Source organism: Triticum urartu, chromosome 4A (assembly GCF_056163025.1).
Source record: "Triticum urartu cultivar PI428250 chromosome 4A, HENAU_Tu73, whole genome shotgun sequence".
Lineage (NCBI taxonomy): Eukaryota > Viridiplantae > Streptophyta > Magnoliopsida > Poales > Poaceae > Triticum > Triticum urartu.
Window position 1 is genome coordinate 112,734,686 of NC_141876.1, and position 15,185 is coordinate 112,749,870.

Genomic DNA, 15,185 nt, shown 5'->3' on the forward strand with positions numbered 1-15,185 from the left:
GGCCCAGCTAAAGGCCCACGAGATTTTGCCGACATTAATGGGCCGGCCCAGCTGTAGGCCCACAAGATTTTGAGGACCCTAGTAGGCCGGTCCATTAACTGGCTGCCATGTTTTGGGCCAAATGTCGGCCCATATTTGATCCGGTCCATTAATGGCCTGCCACGCTCCGGGCCTAATAGTGGCCCATATGAGATCCGGCCCGTTAAAAGCCTACCATTTTCTGGGCCAAATTACGGCCCAGATCAGGTCCGGCCCTTTAAGAGGCTTTGGGCTCAATTATGGCCCATATCAGATTCGGCCCGTCAACTGGACACTATGCTTTTGGGCCCACTTGCTAAAGGCCCACTTAGTAATTCGGCCTGATATTAGTTTTGGCCTGTTAAGGGCCCGTTTAACATTTCGGCCCTATATTAATTTTGGCCTGTTAAAAGCCCGTCATATAGTTGGGCCTAACTACTGCCCGGTTTGCATCCGGCCTGCTCGCAGTCGATATCTGATTGGGCCAAACAAGGACCCAGACAATTTTGGCCTGTTAAAAGCCCGTGATTTGATTCGCACAATCATGGGCCGGGGTTCATTTTGGGCTGCTGCCGGCCCGTGAGCTGATCGGCACGTTTCAGGCCCAACCTACATCGTGATTGCATGACGACCCGATTATGTACCGTAATTTTACGGTTTGGCCGGTTTACTGCGAAGACAGGATATATATAGAGTAAAATAACTGCAGCATCCTAAATAAGAAAAAACCTATACTATACAATAAAGAAATTACGGCATATTACATCCACTGGGCATCAAAGTTCGCCACTATGATAATAAAGCACAAGCAGACAGCAGATTACATACACCGGGCATCAAAGATCGCCACCAGTGCAAATAAACACACCGACAAAACAATATACAAAACCGACATCACTTCAATAGAGTTCAAGAAAGGTTAGCCCTGCTAGGGAGCTGCAGCGCAAGCAGCTGAGCAAGATGATGAGACTGCGCTTGTTCAACACTTATATCTTCCTCACTCTGAAAGATAAACAAGCAGACAGATGAAAGGTTTTGCACATAAAAGTATCAGTGCTGACAATTCATCACATTTCTTACTGACGAATAAAGTGACACAGTTTAAATTTGCATTAACACAATATGGTATTGTTCAGGTCAAGACATGGAAGGAAATGACATTGTGAAGGAGTTGGCAGCTTCACGACACCACTGGATTACAGATCAAGAACTCATAAGTATCAATGGTTAGTGTGCTGTCAATTTATACCATTTTAGATTGGCAAATAAAGAGACGGTTTAAATAATAGTAGAATGATATGACATTTTTCATAGTTAAGACATTGCAAAATATGACATTGTGCTGTAGTGGGTAGGTTAACCACACCACTGGATTACAGATGAAGAACAGAAGCATACATGCAGTGCAAAAGATAATCACTTGCTCAGTATAGTTTAATTTAAATGGTATGAAGAAGGAACTTGGTTGTACAACTGAAAACTTAAATTGAGAAAGGACGAACTTTTGTTTATGAACTACATATAATAAACTTTAAACAAGCAATTTGATGCAAACACCAAAAATAAACAGTTGTTGCAGTCATGCCTAACCAAATATATACAACAAAGTTTGAAGGCTTGAGATGGACAAACTTACATTATTGGTGAAGACAGGCTCTATAAAGGCCTTGTCCATGCTGATGGGGGGGCAATTCAAGAAGTTTACCACAGAATCTTCTTCAAAAGCATTGCCTTTATTCTACATTTTGTTAAGAGTAAATATAGATGTGATAATATATGAAAAAACGGAGAATATTTAAGATAAGATGAAGAGTGATGCTACATAACCAAGTAGCTATAAATGTAAGTGCAGTGATACAGGCAAAAGGTACAGCCAAGAGCAATGCATAGCTAAACTTCTTCAGTACCAACCTTATGGTAAGAGTAAATATAGATCTGATGTGTACAAAATGGAGGGCAAAGGAAAATAAGCTGCAGAGTGATGGTACATGAACAACTACCTGTCATTATAAGTACACTGATAAAGGACAACATGTACTTACAAGAACAATGCAGAGCTAAAAAACATTGGCATTGGATATATTCTACACTAATGTAACCATTCATACAGATCAGATAATTTGGAGCAAACAATTGATAAGCAAGCTATCATGCATACTGCTGTCACATAATGAACCAGGTATGTATGCAAGTACAATGATACAGGACAACAGGTACTAACAAGAGCAAAGCAGTGGGCAGCATATTTGAGATATCCTGTCGTTCTTGTCAAACCGGAATTCTTCTTTAAGCAGATTTCCTGCAAAAAAGATCCGTAAGGCACATGCGGAAAAGTAGAAGTTCAAATTATCATGTGATTTCATAGACAGTACCTCATCCTGGGAATGAGACCAGTGCATAACAAGGTTTTTCCATTCAATGTCTGCTAAATTTAGCACAGGAGACTTCACTAGAAATTCATTTATAGACTTGCCATCAAAGTGTGATTTCCTCAGGTAACACCGATACTGCTGCAATGCTTCCTTGAAAAGCATGAGCAAGCTTTGTTCGTCATGACTATCCAGATTGACCCTCACCTAGTTACAACAATGTAATGTAAATCATTGATGTGTTCAATCAGCAGAAAACAAGAAAATAATAGCCATGAATAATAGCACTTACACGTAAGTTGGACAGGAAGATGTGAAAATGGTGTTTGTCTTCACAATAATCTTCCCATGATGGGAATATATGCACGTAGTCCCTAACAACATTGAAAGCATTGTCTTTTAAATTGGGAATAAATGGAATGGGGTTCCAATCTGCGGGAATTGGCCGTCTCTGCAGTTGGGATGGGTCTTCGCCGGTGGACTTGCTGTACTTTTTGCTGGAGTGGGATTTTTCTGTGGTACAGCTGGTGCTATGGCAAATGAAATCGGTATACCTTTTGCTGGAGTGCAGGTCCTGTGTGGTGGGGCTAGTGGTGTGGCCAGTGAAGTATGGGTACAGTCTGCTGGAGTCGGTCCTACGTTTTGTGTCACTGGTTGTACAACCAATATAAGTGGGGTGCTATCTGATTTCTTCGGCACCACCATATTTTTCAAGGACTTTGCTGGTGCTCCTTCAGGTTCGGCAATCACCCTCTTCCTTTCTGATGTCTGATGCACAAGAACAGCATTTGAGTGGAAAAACATGGTATGATGACAGGTGGAATATGTTATTGATAATGGATGGGCATGGCATCTCGACATATATGATGAGTAAACTAAGCAGACGGCGGTGCAACAAAGTAGAAGAAATGCAAGACAACATATGCAAGATACCCGCAATCAATAAAACATTGCCAAATTAGAATAGGCACCTTGATGGGTGAACAGGACAGGCCATCTGCCTTTGACTCCTCGAGGTTAGAATAGTCATTAGGATGATATTCTGAACAAGAATCAATAGGTGCGGAGCGTATGAGTTTCATTGCATCCAGAATGGCACTCAATGCCTTGGTGCCAATTTTGTAAGTCATTGTAGTGTTTAGCTTCAAGAGTGGACTGCTGCTAGTGTGACACAAAGCAGCTACACAGATCATAGTGTAGATATAACGGGAAAACCTTAAGCATTAGAGTAAAATCAGCAAAGTGGAACTTGCTAGAATATCTGTGCTAGTATTGCCGGTACGGCTAGAAAGGCTTCGGATACCATCTCTCTTCAAGTGAAGGTGCGGTACTATTAATATCAATGTAACTCTCAAAGGCGACACAGCTCCCCGCATTTCCTTGCTATTCTTATAGGATTCAAGTGGGCAGGCCACTACAAATCCTATTCCTATGTTTACAAGATCCTACGAATCAAAGAGGCTCAAAGTGTCCATCACAACCGACCGTATAGACCTCTACACTGCAAATGTCCCTGCTCATCTTCAGTACAAGGAACATACTGTACTACTATCATACTCCCTCCGTTCCAAAATATAAGTCTTGGTAGAGATTTCCATTATGGATCACATACAGATGTATCCAGGTACATTTTAGAGTGTAGATTCACTCATTTTTCTCCATATGTAGTCCATGGTGGAATCTATACAAAGACTTGTATTTAGGAACGGAGAGAGTACATATTAAAGAAGAACGGAAGAGGAACATGGTAAAGAAGAGCAAGCAGATTTTGGATAATAAAATGTTGGTTGCGCAGTGCCCACACATGATGAACCAGAGCGCATTAAGAATGCAACTCCTAGCTGTCTCTCGACCATTCCAGGCGGTTGGATGAAGATCCTACGTCTCCTAACCCTTCTTCTTCCTCGTCTCTGATTCCTCCCATACAGAACACCGCGCGGGCCACCGGCCGGACCACTGGCCCCCACCGCCTGTGTTCCTCCGCCACCCCCACCCCCACCCCAACCCCCACCCGCGTCGAGTTTTCTTCGTTTGGAGAGGCCCCACAACCACCCGAGCCCCTTCGATCGCACCGGCGAACTCCGACGAGCTCTGAAAAATCGACTGACCCAATTTTGAAATTTAGTCTACTGTGATTTAACTAGTGTGGAATATAAAAGGGGAAAACCATAAGCATTGCGAGTATGGTGCTGAGCGTGCCATGGCGGATCTGAAGGTGCAAACCGGACAAAGGCAACTTCGCAACCAAGACAAGAAATCAGAGTAAAGCAGTGGCGATCTATTTTCTTGCTGCGATAAATAAGTTGAGCAGATACGAAAGAGTACCGCCTCTGGTGCGGCGCCGCGTAGGCATCTGCTGAGAATTTGACGGTGTTGTGGTAGCGATGGCTGTCGGCGGCGTGGAAGCAGATCTAGGAGGGTAGACGGTGGCGGCGGGGCGGGGCGCGGTGGACGAGACGGTCGTAGGAGCGGCGCCGACAAGGTGGACGACGGCAAGGATGAAGCGAGAGGACGGGATGCAAGGATCCCGGTCCGAAGCCGTGGATGAGAGAGGTCGATCTCTTGTAATGGACGGCGGCGTCGGGGTATCAGCTCCGGCATGGTGGAGGAGGACGGCGGTGGATGGGGTGGCGGACGGAGGAGGGTGGGTGGAGAGGGTGTTTTGGCACCTACGGAGTACGAATGGGGAAAAGGGAGGTAGAGAGGAAGGGGGGAACCATGTATTCAGGGCGCGCTTGTCTCAAATGCGAGAAAATTTACAAACTTAGCCCCCGTTTCAAATTTCTACTACATCACAGCAACACTAGACGGTCGGGGATAGGACGGTAATCTCACATACACCGAATATTTGCCGACGAGAGTTTGTTTTTGGCGCCCACCGTGTATGAATATGAATCAGGGAGGGAGTCGATTTCGGCCGAGGACACACTGTGTTTTGGCACCCACCGTGTATGAATCCGGGTGAGAGGCGGTTACGTCACGTTTGGGTGAAATTATAAACCTACCCCTATCGAAACCTATAGAAATCCAGCATATAGGCTTTGCATGGGAGGGATAGGCAGCAGTGATTTCCATCTCACAGATTTTGGTTCTGGGCGGTTACTGCGACTTTCCCCGCTTCATTCAAATTTTGCAGAGTGCACGTTTACTGTGCCCACTCAATTCGAATCCCATTTGTATTCTATTTTTTTCGGGTGGGATCCATTTTCAATTGGAATTACATTCTATATACATCATTTTTTATATATACTTCCAAAAGCACAACACCATTTATACATAAATATGGTTTACAAATGGCATGATCTCAGATTCATAAGGTTGTATCCATCAATTTGGATTTTCAAATATTTGAAACCACTTTATGTTGAAATCCAATGTATGCATTCCTCTCTAACTGTCTCCAATTAATGTGTGTTTCATGCAGGTTTTTTTACTTCTCAAACATGTATAATGTGTTTCACACACGCAACATATAGTGTAATCCCGTTTAGACATTAATTGCATATAAACCATGCATTGTTTGTAATTGAAGAATCTATGGGTCACCAGTATTGATAAACTATATAACATTACACGTGTGCCCAAATTCAAATGAATATGCATGTTTGATACACCAATTTGCGTTATGATATTATCGATGGCGTGATCTCTAGTTTAAATATTTGAATCCCCTTTAATCCAGATATTTGTCTCATATAGCTATCACTCATGCTTATATAGGACTATCTCTGTGGACCTATACGCCTTCATCGTCTCTCAGGTATCTCTCGTGCTACCTGTATGTCGACGATGATCGTTTATCTTCGTAACACATTGACGGTACTCTCTCCCTCGACCTTCATCACTCTATATCTCTCTAAGTATATCTCACTCCCTGCTATGTGTCTCTAACTATGATTCTCCATGTGGAATCTCTTTCTCTCACACAAACACAAAACTTTGTCTCCCGGGGTCTCATTTGTCTCTACTATTCCCATGTGTGCCACTCGCACACCCATCATACATAGATGTCTTTCGCTCCTTAGATATGAGAACCTACGACTCTTCCTCATCAATATCTCTTTCTCACACACAAACACAAACTCTGTCTCCCAGGGTCTCATATTTCTCCATTGTTCTCTTGTATGTCGCTCACACACACCCTCTCTCCCTAGAGATATCTTGTGTTCCCTCATATGTCTCTCTAGCTATCAATCTCGTTGTGAAATATCTTTCTCTCTCGCAGACACAAAACTCCGTCTCTCTGGATCTCATTTCTCTCTGATATCTGTTTGTATGTGACTCACACGCACCCTCTCTCTATCTCTCTCACACCCACATACATAACCCAGCCTTCTGATCCACTCGACTCCTATCTCTAACGCACACTAGCTAGCATCTTTATCTTTCTATTTATCTGTTTCTCCATCAACCTTCTTTCTCGCCCTCACTCTTGATTCCTATCACGCACACTACATATGTTTCTCTCTACATGCAGTCAAGTGCCCTCTCACACACATATATAACTTCACCCTTTGAACCACCCGACGGTCGTATCCAACACCCAAACTAGCAGATGTCCTTCTAGCTAGCATCTCCATCTCTGTATCTATCTGTAGTTTCTCCGTAAACATTTCTTTCTCGCACGGAGTCTTGCTTCCTATCACCCACACTATATATGTCTCTCCATACATATGCATTTATAGGTTGGTCTCTTTTGCACAATCGTTGCGCCTCACTCCCTCTGCTCGCCATAGATGCATGCTCCAGCCCACGCCACTATCTCTTAAAGACAAAAACACATGCTCAATTGTTGGGACTTCTTCCATGCATTCTCACATGCATGCATATTGTCATACCGATCCGTCTCTCCCATGTCGTTGATCTTATGACTTATGTCTTCTTTGTTTTATCTCGATCATGCGCGCGCAGACACACACACATCCCACGTATACATGTATACCTCTCACACATGCACGTTCAAGGTCTCTATGTCTCCATACGTAGTTAATTACCCTCAATCCTAACGCCACATTGAATCGTTCTCCTCTTTTGTGCACATAACTTCCGCCTAGATGGGTAAAACACACACTCACACTTAACAATCTCCTTCTAGCTACCCCCGCCCCCCCGCCTCTCACTCTTCCCCTATATCCCCGAAACCAATAAGACCATCCCTTAGTTTAATTCCCGCCTACATGCACCATTGATATATAGTAGTCTTCCTCGGTGTCTCTCGAACAAACACGTTCTCTCGAAGTCGACTCCTCTCATGCATATAGGTCCTAATGCGTTTTTCGAGGCTAACTTTGACCAAACATTAGAGCAATAATATATGACATGCAACTTACACAAAGCATACCTTCAATTTTTTATGTCAAAGGAGCTTCCAATAATATAATTTGCATAGTATACATCTCATGTGCTATTAATCTTGTTAATAGTCAAAGGCTGTCTTGAAAAACACATTAGGCCCTGTATAGATGGAAGGAGGGAGTAGGTCCCATGCAAAAAATGAGAATAAAATTCAAACATCTGGGCATCGTGGCTCGATCGATAACATTGAGAAACTTGGTTTTAAAATCATGAAACTTGGCATGGTGTCATGTCATGGTAGTACCATGCCGTGGTAAAAAAATTGGCCGAATAGGAACAAATTTTGGTATAAGCTTCTTGCAAATCGGAGCTTCTCTCAAGAAGGCTCGTGGTTCTGGGAGGGAACCTGTCACCTTTGTGTGCATAATTCAAATTTGAAATACAAGTACATGTTCGAGTGCACCAAAGTTGGTTGAAAAATCACATGTGTGTCGTCGGGTAAATTTCTAGGTTCCATGCAAGAAATGGGAATGAAATTCAAAATTCTGGGCATCGTGGCTGGGTTGGAAACATTGAGAAACTTAGTTTTTTAATTCCTGTAAATCCAAAACACGCATGAAAATAATGAAACTTGGCTTGGTGCCATGACATGGCACCAACATGCTGTGGTAAATTTGCAGTCCGATTTGCGAAGGCGCACACATTAACAATCAACAAAGTCATTTTGGAAGAAGTGTTGTCACGTTACAATCGGAAACACAAGTATTATTGAAACCATGGGCGTTCTACTTACTAGTACCATTTACGTGCCGCCACGCGTCCCCTTTTTTATTAGCTAGGAGGCGACGTGCAGGGTAGCTATTTGAGTACGAGAGGCATGCGATCAGACCCCTGCGCGTGCTTATCGGGAGGAGAGCCCTTTGACCTCCATCTGCCGTCCACCTCTCTCCCAAGGTCTCCATTAATGGTGCCCGAGCCTCTGTTTAATGGCGTGGCTATGTCTCACTCGACTGAGATTTAAGAGAGAAAAAAGAAAACCTGAAAGCACGGATCTTGATGTAAGATCCGACGGACCTATATAGCATCTACTGTGACTTATAGCAAGACTGATGAATATATAAGGACGATTAAAAAAATTGATCAAAGAAGGGCTTACCCCTTCCGATTTTCATTACTAAAAACCACCACAATTCACAAGAAGTTCAGCACAACTCCAGCCTAACACGAAGGACTAAAAGCTACCAGATTGAAATCGCAACATCCCAAGAGGCCAACAAAGGCCAAACATCCGTGCTAGAACCCAACATTTCACAACCAATGACACAATCCACATCCTAAACCGATTATTACATCAAAATAAACCAGGAAACTAGTCTCCGCGGCGAGCGGCAATGAGCTCTTTCGTGTCCTCAAGACGCTGCTTGAGAACATCCACGGATTCCTCCACCAGCCTTTGGCGCTTGTTGCGGAGCATGTCATTCTCGTCCATAAGTTTCTTCAACAAGGCACTAGTCTCCTCCTGCAGGTCTGCACTTCGAACGATCTTCTCCCTCAGCAGGTCGCGCTCGGCCCGGAGCCTCTCATTGCCCTCCCTTAGTTGCCGGATGACGCCGGTAGCCTGTTCAAACAAGGCTACCATGTCGTCCTGCAACCTCGCCAAGCGGGAGATCTGATCCGTCTGGCTATGGACGATCGCATGCATGCGCCTGTAACAGTCGTCGCGTGCCCGCGAGAAATTTTCCCAGGCCACCGCGGCGCGGCGGGACATCTTTACTGCATTCGTGGCGCGGCGGGACATCTCTGCTGCTTCCGCGGCGCGGCCGGACCAGTCTGCTGCATCGACGATGCGGCGGGACCTCTGTGCTGCTTCAGCGGCATGGCGGGACCTCTGTGCTGCTACTTCCATGCGGCGGGACATGTCGGCTGCTCTCGTAGCGAGGCGGTACATCTCTCGTGCTTCCGCTTCCATGCTCGCCTCTCCCTGGTGGCAATCTCTCGACCCAGAACTCACGCTGGCCATGGCAGACGCAAGGGAAGGATGTTGAATGACTTGTTTGTTTTTGTGGATGAGGAGTTGAGGAGGAATGTGCAGTCATCTTGGCATACTAGTATTTATAACCGAGTACTAATATGCTCCTAAGTGGGAAACCGTTTAGGTTGTGATCGGTGTGAACAGGTTTGCAATTCAATATAGCGTGGAGTAATTTGGAATGTGACGAGACGCAAGCTCAAAATTTATTGACGGTTCTAGTTTCGAAGTGCGGCACTATTCCCGGATGAAGTACTTCTTTTTCTACTCCCTCCTTTCCGGTTTTATAGGGCTTATCTCAAAATTTTAGTTTTTCCATTTTATAAGGCTCAATTTGGTTGTCCCCAACACATGTTCAGATTCCAAGGTGCATTAAATCATTGCATGCAAGTATTAAGAGAAAATTGACCAATGCATGTACTTTATGCATGCATGCATTGCAATTAATGCATTAAACCTATCTCTCAGGACTTCTCGCACGCACCATCGTGCCACCAACAAAAACTTGTACCCTGAGTTTAGTAGTACGTTATACAAGAAGAGAAGAGGTGCACGCACGCACTCGTCCTCTCACACACGCATCTATTTTTTCTCGAAAAGGAGGATGATGACCCCCGGCCTCTGCATCTGGGAGTCACACACGCAAATTATTGAAATATATCGAGTGCAGTGCTTTGATGTGTCCTGTCAACTCGTACATCAACGAGAAGTTTGATTATCCTCTCCCTCGCGGACTTAACTACACATGCCTTTGGCTGTATGACAGGTTGGCCACACATCTGTAGGGCCCACCTGTCATACACGCAAAGGTAGGAGCGTCCCTCCCTCGCCCATGAGCGTGGTGGCTGGCAAGACTAGGAGAAGCTTTCACTACACGCTCTCCCTCCCGCACGCGGTGGACATGCAGCAGTTCAATCGGTGTCAGATGGCCAGAAGCGTACTGTAGTACTCCTCTAGTGCAGTAGTATTCCATCATTGTTCGACTTCCCGAAGAGGCGAAGAGCCAAGCGCAGCCCGAACGCTCGTGTGGCAGTTTCATGTGTATAGTAGTCTAGGATAGCGTGTACCGTGCATGTAAGCTTAAAATCGTTGGGGTCGGCTCCATTCTATGTGGCCGTCTCGAAGTTTTTAAAAAAAATTAAAATAGTCTTCTGGCCCTACCCGAAAACTGCCGCGCGTACTGCCCGGGAAAAACCCCGCCCTCAACTTTTAACTACGTGAAAACAGTTCGAGCTTGTTCGTTCTATATAAATATAGTACTTACTGCATGTTTATTCACCCGTGGGGTTGTTCAATGAATGGAGGGGCGGGGAGCACAAGTGAACAATACTGTAGTACTACTAGTAGTAAGTAGGAGTCGTACAGTAGTCACCTTAAATAGAGATTTTCTTTTCTTTAATGCCACGTACACAAATTGAAACGCTTGTTGTGGAGAGAAAAAAGATAATCACTCCACTATATATGGACGCAGGGGCATGAGCACTTGCTTTACTAGGGTTGCTCTCTTCATTCTCTCATCCTCTCCAGATATAAACAAGACAGCGGTAGCGACATTTCTCTCTGCTCACCGCTGGTCACAGATCCGGTCGGATCCCTTCGGCCGGTGTGTGTAGAGGACTAAAAGGTGCATCGTTCACGCGGTTATCACCGCCGAGGGAGGAAACCCACAGCTGCCAGAGGGGCCCGATCCTCTGCCCGTGCCGTTCTCTCCGACACATGGCCGGCTCGGGAGGTCCTCCGACCCTTCTTCCTCCCTGCCGTATTGTCCGCAGATCCGACCTGCCGCCGCCGACATCCCGACGACCCTCAGGTATAAGTTCTTCGAAAGCGGCCTTGCTCTACTGCCCCAGCTCCCCACGTGTCTGCATGTGCATCTTTTTCTACTCCCATCAGCTCTTCCAAAGCCACCTAAATTTTTAGTATTATTAGAGGTAAAGCTACTTCATGCATTCGAATCTAGGGCTTTGTTCAAACAACGAAGAAAGGGGGAAAGTTGTAGCATGAATCTAGGACTTGATTCAAAGAGGAAATAATATGGTGAAAGTAGTAGAGACCGGATACCCAACCGGTCTCTTGGTTGAAAAGGGAAATAATGGGAAAACGCAGTACAAACTGGATAAGGAACAGATCTATTATTGGTTGAAAAAAGGATAGAAAGTGGCAGCTGGTGGACAAGTCAACAGAGTATGTCCAGGATTAGATTTGCTGCCATCACATAGTAAAAGGTCTCCAGGTTTAGATTTGCTGCCCTCACATAGTAAAAGGTCTCAGGATTAGATTTGCTGCCCTCACATAGTAAAAGGTCTCTAGGATTAGATTTGCTGCCCTCACATAGTAAAAGGTCTCCAGGATTAGATTTGCTTCCCTCACATAGTACAATAGCACTCCTGCTGTTTTCCCAAGTATGATAAGTAAGTTGCTCCTTTACGCTGCTGAGTGTCCTGGTTTCCTATCCCCGCGGTCCCATGCCCTTAAACCAACTCTTTAGCTGCTGTTGATTTACTGTGTCTGGTAAACAAGCAATGCCACCATTAAAGTAATCCCATATTTGAGTAATCTCATTGTTGATCGTAATGCTTCTGGTAACATGAAGCATCGCTAACGTTTTAAAATTTCTATTGTCCTTGCGTGATTGCCATGAACATAATTAAGATGCTTCTTTTCATTTTGTATATGTTTCGTATATTCTTACTGACCAGCAACTGTTTACTTTCTATCTTTTTGTGCAGATAGGGATATCCATTTCACCTTGTTGCTATTGTGACCTTTTGGTGAACTGCAGAAAACACTTTTTTGGAATGAGTGTCTTGTGCAGTTCAACTAAAATGTCACGTGGGCAACATCTCTCCATTTTGGTGGAACTGCACAAAATGGTGATTCGAGTTTCCAAAATCTCCGTCAAGTTCTGCTGGTAATCTCATGCAACATTTTATTAGCCTTTGCAAGATGGAGCCGTCACTATCACCGCAATGGCACTTTATTTTAGTGGAACTGCACAAAAGGATAAGAAAATTATAGTTGCACCTTACATGAGCCGGACAGCCAACCTTAATGTTCCTCAATTTTAGTGCAACTACTAAAGAAGAACATGCCAGCTCACAAGAGCAAGTACTTCTTGCTAGCTGAATGATGCAATCTTTGCTTCATTTCAGGTGAACTGCAGAAAAAGGCGCATGAATTGAATCATGGAACTCCAGACAGACCTCATCCAAGTAGAGCTGGAGGTTGAGTTCAAGGAGGCCGCTATTAAAGCAAAATCATGATCTCCTGTCTCCTTGTTTGTGCTGTGCAAACATGTTGTGCAAACAGGAATACTCAACTGCAGATGTTGTGACGGTCAAGAGCATTCGCCAAGTTCTTCAATTGTATGACATGGCTAGCCAAGATGGATTTAATCCCGATATTCACTTTATCAAAAGGCTCTAATGGGTTGGTTCTGAATCTTGCAAGCTGGGAATCAGTGAGATGTGTAGGCATCTTTGTTGTACTTATTATTTGGATCTTATTTGTTGGTTCTGAATCTTGCAAGCTGGGAATCAATGAGATGTGTAGGCATATTTGTTGTACTTATTATTTGGATCTTATTTGTTGGTTTGAATCTTGCAAGCTGGGAAACACGGCATGATGATGCAGAGGACAACAACCATAACAAACACTTAAAACTCGGTAGTATTATCTTTTGTGAAAGTGCGACAAATATGATGATCGTGTGCGTCCTGAGAATAATAATTCTACTTGTTGTGCATGTTGATCCTGTGGCACTGATAGAACAAGCGAATACATTGCTTGTTTTAAGTAAAAATTTCTATTAAAGCTAATTAAATTTAAGTAAAGTGACCACTAACTCCTGTTATTACAGTACCAATACAGACCCGCTCGTGAACTGACGTGTGGCCGAGGGTGCATCTTCTGTCGGGCGTGTAGCGGACGAGGGAGGGGTAGTAACTGTTGTCGCTTGTACACACTCAGCTTACTGTTGAATCTAGTTCCCCAAGAGCTGAAAAACGAACTGCTGTCGCCGCCTACACACTCGTTCACTCGAAGAGACTCCAATGGCGATCCGAGGGGTGAGCCTGCTGGATATGGACTTCAGCAAGGAGTTCCCCTTTGAGTTCGCCGTTCAGTCCTATGGCTGCACCAAGTTGAATGTGATGTACACCAACGATACGGACTCGGTGAAGCTCTGCCTCGCCTCAGTCCTATGGTTGCACCAGGTTCTGGAGCATTCGCCCGTTTCATCGGCAGCGCCGACTGCACCTTCGCTACGGTGGAGAGAATGAAGAACACGACGATTCGGCCATCTGGTGCAACAAGCTTGTCGACATCCAGAAGCAATACAAGATCATCAGCAACGGGCAGGAGAAGGACTCCGTGGTTGACCTCGCTGAGACCATCATCGACCCCTGATACACCAACGTGAAAGAAGACGACCTGAACACGTGGGAGGTACCTCTGAATCTAGCCTACATAACCTACGCGGCCAAGGGCGCATACGCATGCTACGACATGTACATGCAGATCTTGGACATGCGGGCGTGTCTGCTTCCCGTAACCGATGAGTACACGGACAGCCACAGCATCATGATCAAGCATGCCAGGAAGGTCTAGATGTTGTACTTTATCTGTTTATAAGCTCCTTTATCATGTGAGTGTTTCATGCATTAGCCTATGTGTCGTAATTATCTGTTTTGTCCGAAATATTTCTTTTAAGAACCCATTAACCTGATTGCTTTTTTTAGTGGCAATTTGCTTATGTATGTAAACTAGTTCACTTGTCCGTAAAAAAAACTAGTTCACTCGGCTGTCGTGCTTTGAATCTCCTTCCTCCCAACATATTCCCCTCCTCAGGTGGACCCAGCAGGTCTCTGAATTTTCTCCCACTTTCTTTTTCAATGTAAACTGAGTTTTCTCCCAGTACTTTCCCCTAGAACCAACTCAACTATCCCACGTCTAGCCTAAAAAATAATAATACCCCACATACTATTAACTCATCAAATTAAAATGATATTTTATTTCGTAAGTTGAAAGTTCTTACAAAATAATAATAATAATTGTTTATATATAACTTGGCAAGTTAACTCCTAGTGATTGCGTACATAAGCTTGCAAAGATTTTACTGACGTACAATCATGTGTTTATGTTTTTATAACATTTCTCCGTCTAGCCCAACATGATATTTTCACCCAGCCCAGCAAGTCCGCGGCTTTCGAGAAAAATGCAAATGGGATTTAAATGGGCTGCATAGATGCTACATCATTGTTTCACCCAGCCCACCAAGTGGACTAAAAAAACAAATGGACTGACAGCTGGGTCCACGGCCACAGCCCAGTTTTTTTGTGATTTGCCAAGTCGCTTTGTCAGGCCTGTTGGGCTGCAAATCTTTCAAGACGAGGAGAGCTTTCATTCGGCTGGCCGAGAAAATGGCCCATCAGTAAGGAGAAATGGGTTGTAGATTTTTAAAACACATGAAACCG